Consider the following 8,077-nt stretch of genomic DNA (forward strand, 5'->3'; position numbering starts at 1 on the left):
TTTCTCTCCTACTTCACTGGCCACTCTTTCTCAATCTTTCCTGATAGTTCTTATTTTCCTCTCAAATGTCTTAAATTTAAAATGTCTCAGGAATCAGATTTTGACTCTCTTTTTATCCAATAGCTATAACATTTCCCAATCTTATGCACTCTTCTGATTTTTAAAATATGCTAAATTTCTAGCTCAGAACCTTTTCATGAACTCCAGACTCATAGGTACATTACATTGCCTGTTTCGCATCTCCTCCTGGATGACTAATAGAAATTTCAATCTTTACAAGTCTAAAATCAAATATCTGGTCTCCCCCACTCCACGCAAACATACTGCTTCTTCGCTTCTCAATCAATACAGAGTCTTCCCTTCTCAATCAATGACAATTGCACCTATAGAGTTGTTAGACCAAAAAAAAAAGAAAAAGAAAGAAAGAAAATCACAGAATCATACCTCATATCACTTATTCCCCTATATCAGAGAATCCTATGGTCTATACTTTCAAAGTATATTCAGAATCTGACTAATTCTTTCCAAATCACCCATTTCAGTATCTCTGTGTTTGGTGCAACCAACATTTCTAGCCTGGATGTCTGCAATAGCCTCCTAATGGATTTCCCAACTTCTAACCTTGACACATGAGAATTCGCCCCTTTATATAATCTCTCCTTAATCCATTTAAAAAATTCCAATCACATTACTGCTCTATCCAAAACTGCCCCATGATTCTCACTTCACAAAACCAAAACCTGCAAGACCCTACAATGTGCTACTTGAGTTCCCCCCATTACATCTCTTAATACAGTCCTGATGGTTTCTATTTGGCTCACTCTACTACAACACATTAATTAGGCTTCTTTCTATGTGGTTGAAGTAGAGTGACCAGGAACTTTGTTCTAGGCAATATACATCACAAACCCTCTGTCCCAAATGTTTTTCCTGAAAATATCTGCATGGTTCACATTTGTGTTTACACAAATGTTATCATGTCACTAGTACTCCTCTAACCTATGTATTTAAAATCCCAATATGTATAAACTCTGTTCCTCTCAATCCCCTTGCCCTTCTCTACATGTTTGCCCCTGTATCCTTTATCACATTCTAACTTATTATTTGCCTTTAAATTATGCCTTTTGTGTAATTTCTATTTTCACTACTGTTAGCAGGAAAACACCAATAATTTATTTATTAATGTATCCCAAGGACACAAGTTTCTTGAATCATGAGAAACACTTATTTCAACTAAATGAAATAAAAAAAAATCTAAGTTCCAGGAAAACATCTATTTCTGCTTTATTGACTATGTCAAAGCCTTTGACTATGTGGATCACAATAAACTGTTGAAAATTCTGAAACAGATTGGAATACCAGATCACCTGACCTGCCTCTTGAGAAATCTGTATGCAGGTCAGGAAGCAACAGTTAGAACTGGACATGGAAAAACAGACTGGTTCCAATAGGAAAAGAAGTACGTCAAGGCTGTATATTTTCATCCTGCTTATTCAACTTATATGCAGAGTACATCATGAGAAACACTGGGCTGCAGGAAGTATTTCCTTGATTCCCAAGCTGGGATCAAGATTGCTGGGAGAAATATTAACAACCTCTGATATGCAGATGACACAAACCTAATGGTAGAAAGTGAAAAAGAACTAAAAAGCCTCTTGATGAAAGTGAAAAAGGAGAGTGAAAAAGGAGAGTGAAAAAGTTGGCTTAAAGCTTAGCATTCAGAAAACTAAGATCATGGCATCCAGCCCCATCACTTCATGGCAAATAGATGGGGAAACAGTGGCTGACTTTATTTTGGGGGGCTCCAAAAATCACTGCAGATGGTGATTGCAGCCATGAAACTAAAAGAACCTTACTCCTTAGAAGGAAAGTTATGACCAACCTAGATAACATGTCAAAAAGCAGAGACATTATTTTCTCAACAAAGATCTGTCTAGTCAAGGCTATGATTTTTCCAGTGGTCATGTATGGATGTGAGAGTTGGACCATAAAGAAACCTGAGCACTGAAGAATTGATGTTTTTGAACTGTGGTGTTGGAGAAGACTCTTGAGAGTCACTTGGACTACAGGGAGATCCAACCAGTCCATCCAAAGGAGATCAATCCTGGGTGTTCATTGGAAGGACTGATGTTGACGCTGAAACTCCGATACTTTGGCCACCTGATGCAAAGAGCTGACTCATTTGAAAAGACCCTGTTGCTTTTGAAAGATTGAGGACAGGAGGAGAAGGGGACAATGGAGGATGAGATGGTTCGATGGGATCACTGACTCAATGGACATGGGTTTGGGTGGACTCCGGGAGTTGGTGATGGACAGGGAGGCCTGGTGTGCTGCAGTTCATGGGTTCTCAAAGAGTCGGACATGACTGAGTGACTGAACTGAACTGAAATGTTTTCCAGACTCTGTACTAAGTGTATTATACGTCTAATAGCTATTATTGAAACTAACATATAGCTATTGTGGTAGAACTAAAGAGCCTCTTGATGAAAGTGAAAGAAGAGAATGAAAAAGCTGGCTTAAATCTCAACATTCAAAAAATGAAGATTATGTCATTTGGCCCCATCACTTACTGGTAAATAGATGAGGAAGCAGTGGAAACAGTGACAGACTTTCTTTTCTTGGGCTCCAACATCACTGAGATGGTCTGTCTGCAGCCATGAAATTAAAATATGCTTGCTCCTTGGAAGAAAATCTATGACAAACGAAGACAGTGTGTTAAAAAGCCAAAACATTACTTTACTGACAAAGGTCTGTATAGTTAAAGTTATGGTTTTTCTAGTAGTCATATTTAGATGTGAGAGTTGGACCATAAAGAAGACTGAACCCTGAAGAATTGATATCTTTGAACTGTGGTGTTATAGAAAACTCTTGAAAGTCCCTTGGAGAGCAGAGAGATCAAACTAGCCAATCCTATAAGAAATCAACCCTGAATATTCATTGGAAGGACTGATGTTGAACGTGGAACTCCAATACTTTGGCCACCTGATGCAAAGAATGCACACATTAGAAAAGACCTTGATGCTGGGAAAGACTGAAGGCAGGAGAAGAAGGGGACGACAGAGGATGAGGTGGTTCGATGTCCTCACCAACTCAATGGACGTGAGTTTGAGCAAGCTCTGGGTGCTGGTGACAGACAGGCAAGCCTGGCCTGCTGCAGTCTATGGGGAGTCACAAAGAGTCAGACATGACTGAACTGATTGAGGTGGAAGGGTGGAGTCAGATACTGTTCTAAGGGATCTATACAGATTAACTCATTTTAAGTGAACATAAAATTGTATGAAGTGAGTATTACTACATTTTCTATTTTGTCAAAGGAGAAAAAATAAAGTGCAGAGGATTTTGTAACTTGCTCTAGGCTGCATAGCCAATAAATTGTGAAGCTTATTTTTACATCTAGGCAGTCTGGCTCTGGCATCCAAGACTTTAATCATATGTATAATACTAGCTCATGATACAAAGTAGGAGAGCTGAGATTTGAAGACAAGCAGTCTGAGTCCAGAGCCCACTTTATTAATGACCAACATATATTTCATTCACTTCCAGACTCTTAGAAATACATTAGAGTTCATTGGCTAGCTGAATATGCTCTTTTTTCAGTTCTATTAAGTTGTCTACAGGCGCTAGAAAGAAAGAGCAGAAAGGTATAAAAGTATTGTCTGCAATGACTTTGAGATACAAGAATTTAAATAACTACTTTTGCTTATGCTGCTGCTAAGTCACTTCAGTCGTGTCCGACTCTCTGAGACCCCATAGATGGCAGCTCACCAGGCTCCCCCATCCCTGGGATTCTCCAGGCAAGAACACTGGAGTAGGTTGCCATTTCCTTCTTCAATGAATGAAAGTGTAAAGTGAAAATTAAGTCGCTCAGTTGTGTCCGACTCTCCGTGACCCCATGGACTGCAGTCCACCAAGCTCCTCATCCATGGGATTTTCCAGGCAAGAGTACTGGAGTGGGGTCCCATTGCCTTCTCTGTCTTATGCTTATAAACCTTTTTAATTGGCATCTACATTGAGCAACTCTGATAGATATGTAAATAATAATAAATACCTGTAAGAACATAGGTAAATCACTTAATCACTCTATGCTGCATTTTTATTTCCTCAAAATGTTAAAAGTTTGAATTAGAATGGCATAAATTTTCAATTTTAAATAAAATGTTATGGTCACAAATGTCAACAATGAATTTACACTTTATCTTTATTATTTGTTTGCAGTTTAGCATGAATATTTTACACAACTAAAGAAGAAATTGTCATTACCCTCTATCATCATCATCATAATTGTCACTACTGTTTCAATACATATATTGAAATTCAATACACATATTAAATTCAATGCATATATTAAAATTCAATACACATATTAAATTTAAAAATTATATTAGCATTTATATGTTAGTAAATCCATTCACAAATGACAACGATATGAAGAAATGAATTTATAGCAAGAACTGCAATTGCTCTTTTTTTCTGTTGGACTTTTTTTTACTGTTGCACTGTGATTATAATTTCCTCTTTACAGTGTATTTCTTAAAAAAAATCAAAATATATAGTTGCTATTTCTTAAATGAGTTCCATAATAATTATAAATTGTGTTTGTCAAGTTACAGGACTTGGTATTAGATCCTGTCTCTGTTACACCCTTATGTTCAAGCAATGAAATCTTCCAACCTCAATTTCTCCATCAGTGAGGCAACACAATGACCCTCATCCTCAGAATTGCCCACAAATTGTTTACTGTAAAATAACATATGGTTGCATTGTTATTCTTAAGCATTTTTAAAGGTCTGTACTTATTCCAGCAATACTCAATGTTAATCACAAAATTATGTCTGCAAAATGTCAGTATAAATGTGTTAAAATTTGGTTAATCTCATTTGTCTCCTATCTCTTAAATTATGGAATTCCACCCCAGGGGATCTTCCCGACCCAGGAATCGAACCTGGGTCTCCCGCATTCCAGGCAGATGCTTTAACCTCTGAGCCACCAGGGAAGCCCTCTAAAATGTTTATTGGAGTACAATTAATTTGCAATATTGCGTTAGTTTCTGAAGTACATAAAGAGAATCATATATATATATATATATATATATAAATATAGATATCCACTCTTATTTTATGTCGAATCCCGTATGGGTCAATACAGAGTACTGTATAGAGAGTTCACTGTGCAATATAGCAGGTTCTTTTTGGGGTTTCCTTGGTGGCTGAGAGGTTAAAGTGTCTGCCTGCAATGCAGTAGACCAGGGTTCGATCCCTGGATCGGGAAGATCCCCTGCAGAAGGAAATGGCAACCCACTCCAATATTCTTGCCTGGAGAATCTCATGGACTGAGGAGCCTGGTAGACTATAGTCCACGGGGTCACAAAGAGTCGGACACGATTGAGCGACTTCACTTTCACTTTATTACCTATTTTATATAGAGTAGTGTTCATATGTCAGTTATAATCTTCCAATTTATCCCTGCCCCCTTTCAGTTCAGTTCAGTCACTCAGTCGTGTCCGACTCTTTGCGACCCCATGAGTCGGAGCACGCCAGGCCTCTCTCTCCATCAACAACTCCCGGAGTTTACCCGAATTCAGGTCCGTTGAGTCAGTGATGCCATCCAATCATCGTATCCTCTGTCATCCCCTTTTCTGCCTACCCTCAATCTTTCCCAGCATCAGGGTCTTTTCAAGTGAGTCAGCTCTTCAAATCAGGTAGCCAAAGTATTGGAGTTTGAGCTTCAACATCAGTCCTTCCAATGAACACCCAGGACTGATCTCCTTTAGGATGGACTGGTTGGATCTCCTTCCTGTCCAAGGAACTCTCAAGAGTCTTCTCCAACACCACAGTTCAAAGCATCAATTCTTTGGGGCTCAGCTTTCCTCACAGTCCTACTCTCACATCCATACATGACCACAGGAAAAACCATAGCCTTGACTAGACAGACCTTTGTTGCCAAAGTAAAGTCTCTGCTTTCGAATATGCTATCTTGGTTGGTCATAACCTTCTTTTTTTTTTAATTTTTATTTTTACTTTATTTTACTTACAATACTGTATTGGTTTTGACATACATTGACATGAATCCACCACGGGTGTATATGAGTTCCCAAACACAAACCCCCCCCTCCCACCTCCCACCCCATATCATCTTTCTGGATCATCCCTGTGCATCAGCCCCAAGAATCCTGTATCCTGTATTGAACATAGACTGGCGATTCGTTTCTTACATGATAGTATGCATGTTTCAATGCCATTCTCCCAAATCATCCCACCCTCTTCCTCTCCCTCAGGGTCCAAAAGTCTGCTCTACACATCTGTGTCTCTTTTGCTGTCTCGCATACAGGGTCATCATTACCATCTTTCTAAACTCCATATATATGTGTTAGTATACTGTATTGGTGTTTTTCTTTCTGGCTTACTTCATTCTGTATAATCGGTTCCACTTTCATCTATATCATTAGAACTGATTCAAATATATTCTTTTTAATGGCTGAATAATACTCTACTGTGCATATATACCACAGCTTTCTTATCCATTCATCTGCTGACGGACATCTAGGTAAGTGTCTTTTAATTTCATGGCTGCAGTCACCATCTGCAGTGATTTGGGAGCCCAAAAAATAAAGTCAGCCACTGTTCCCACTGTTTCCCCATCTATTTCCCATGTAGTGATGGGACTGGATGCCATGATCTTCGTTTTCTGAATGTTGAGCATTAAGCCAACTTTTTCACTCTCCTCTTTCATTTTCATCAAGAGGCTTTTTAGTTCCTCTTCACTTTCTGCCATAAGGGTGGTGTTATCTGCATATTTGAGGTTTTTGATATTTCTCCCAGCAATCTTGATTCCAGCTTGTGCTTCTTCTAACCCAGCGTTTCTCATGATGTACTCTGCATAGAAGTTAAATAAGCAGGGTGACAATATATAGTCTTGACGTACTCCTTTTCCTATTTGAAATCACTCTATTGTTTCATGTCCAGTTCTAACTGTTGCTTCCTGACCTTCATATAGGTTTCTCAAGAGGCAGATCAGGTGGTCTCGTCTTCCTATCTATTTCAGAATTTTCCACAGTTTATTGGGATCCACACAGTCAAAGGCTTTGACATCATCAATAAAGCAGAAATAGATGTTTTTTCTGGAACTCTCTTGCTTTTTTTATGATCCATTAGATGTTGGCGATTTGATCTCTGGTTCCCCTTGCTAACTATAAGTTTGTTTTCTATATCTGTGACTCATTTCTGTTTTATAAATAGCTTCATTTTTACATTGTTTTTAAAGATTCCAAATATGATATTTTCAACAAACATGATACTTGATCTTTCTTTCTTTTTCTGATTTTGTCTTATTTCACTCAGTATAACAATTACTAGGTCTATCTATGTCACTACAATTAGTACTATTTTGTTCTTCTAATTGCTGAGTAATATTCTATCACATATAAATATGTATATATATGTATATATATATACACACACCGCATATTCTTTATCAATTCTTCTGTTAATGGACACTGATTTTGTTTTCATATCCTGGCTATTATAAATGGGACTGAAATAAATTTTAGATGTTTGTGTCTTTTTGAAGTATTGATTTCTCCAGATACATGCCCAGGTGTGGGATTACTGTATCATATATTATCTCTATTTTTAGTTTGCTTGTTTGTTTCTTTTGATTAAATCTTCATACTGTTCTCCACAGTGGCTGTACCAGTGTATGTTTCTAACAGCAGTGTAAGTGTCTTCCCTTTTCTCCACATTCTCTCCAGCATTTGTTGGTAGATTTTTTATGAGAGCCATTCTAATTAGTGTGAGATGATACCTCATTATACTTTTGATTTGGATTTTTCTTAGTCATGTTAAGAATATTTTGATTGCCTCCTAGACATCTGTATATCTTCTTTAGAGTGATGTTTATTTAGATCCTCTACCCATTAAAAAAATATTGAGCTGCATGAATCATTTGTATATTTTAGAGACTAATCCTATGTTGGTCACTTCATTTGCAAATATTTTCCCCATTCTGTGCGTTTTCTTTTCATTTTTGGGGTGGCTTCTTTAGCTGTGGAAAAGGTTTTAAACTTAATTAGGTTTCGTTT

The 8,077-nt window shown here is 37.7% G+C and overlaps 1 non-coding gene across 1 annotated transcript; it reads right to left on the minus strand.

Annotated features, from left to right (window-relative positions):
* TRNAS-GGA lies at positions 4,922-4,993 on the minus strand. The gene has a single exon. It is a non-coding gene; the product is annotated as a tRNA-Ser (tRNA).

The sequence above is a fragment of the Capra hircus genome, chromosome 12, assembly GCF_001704415.2.
Source record: "Capra hircus breed San Clemente chromosome 12, ASM170441v1, whole genome shotgun sequence".
Lineage (NCBI taxonomy): Eukaryota > Metazoa > Chordata > Mammalia > Artiodactyla > Bovidae > Capra > Capra hircus.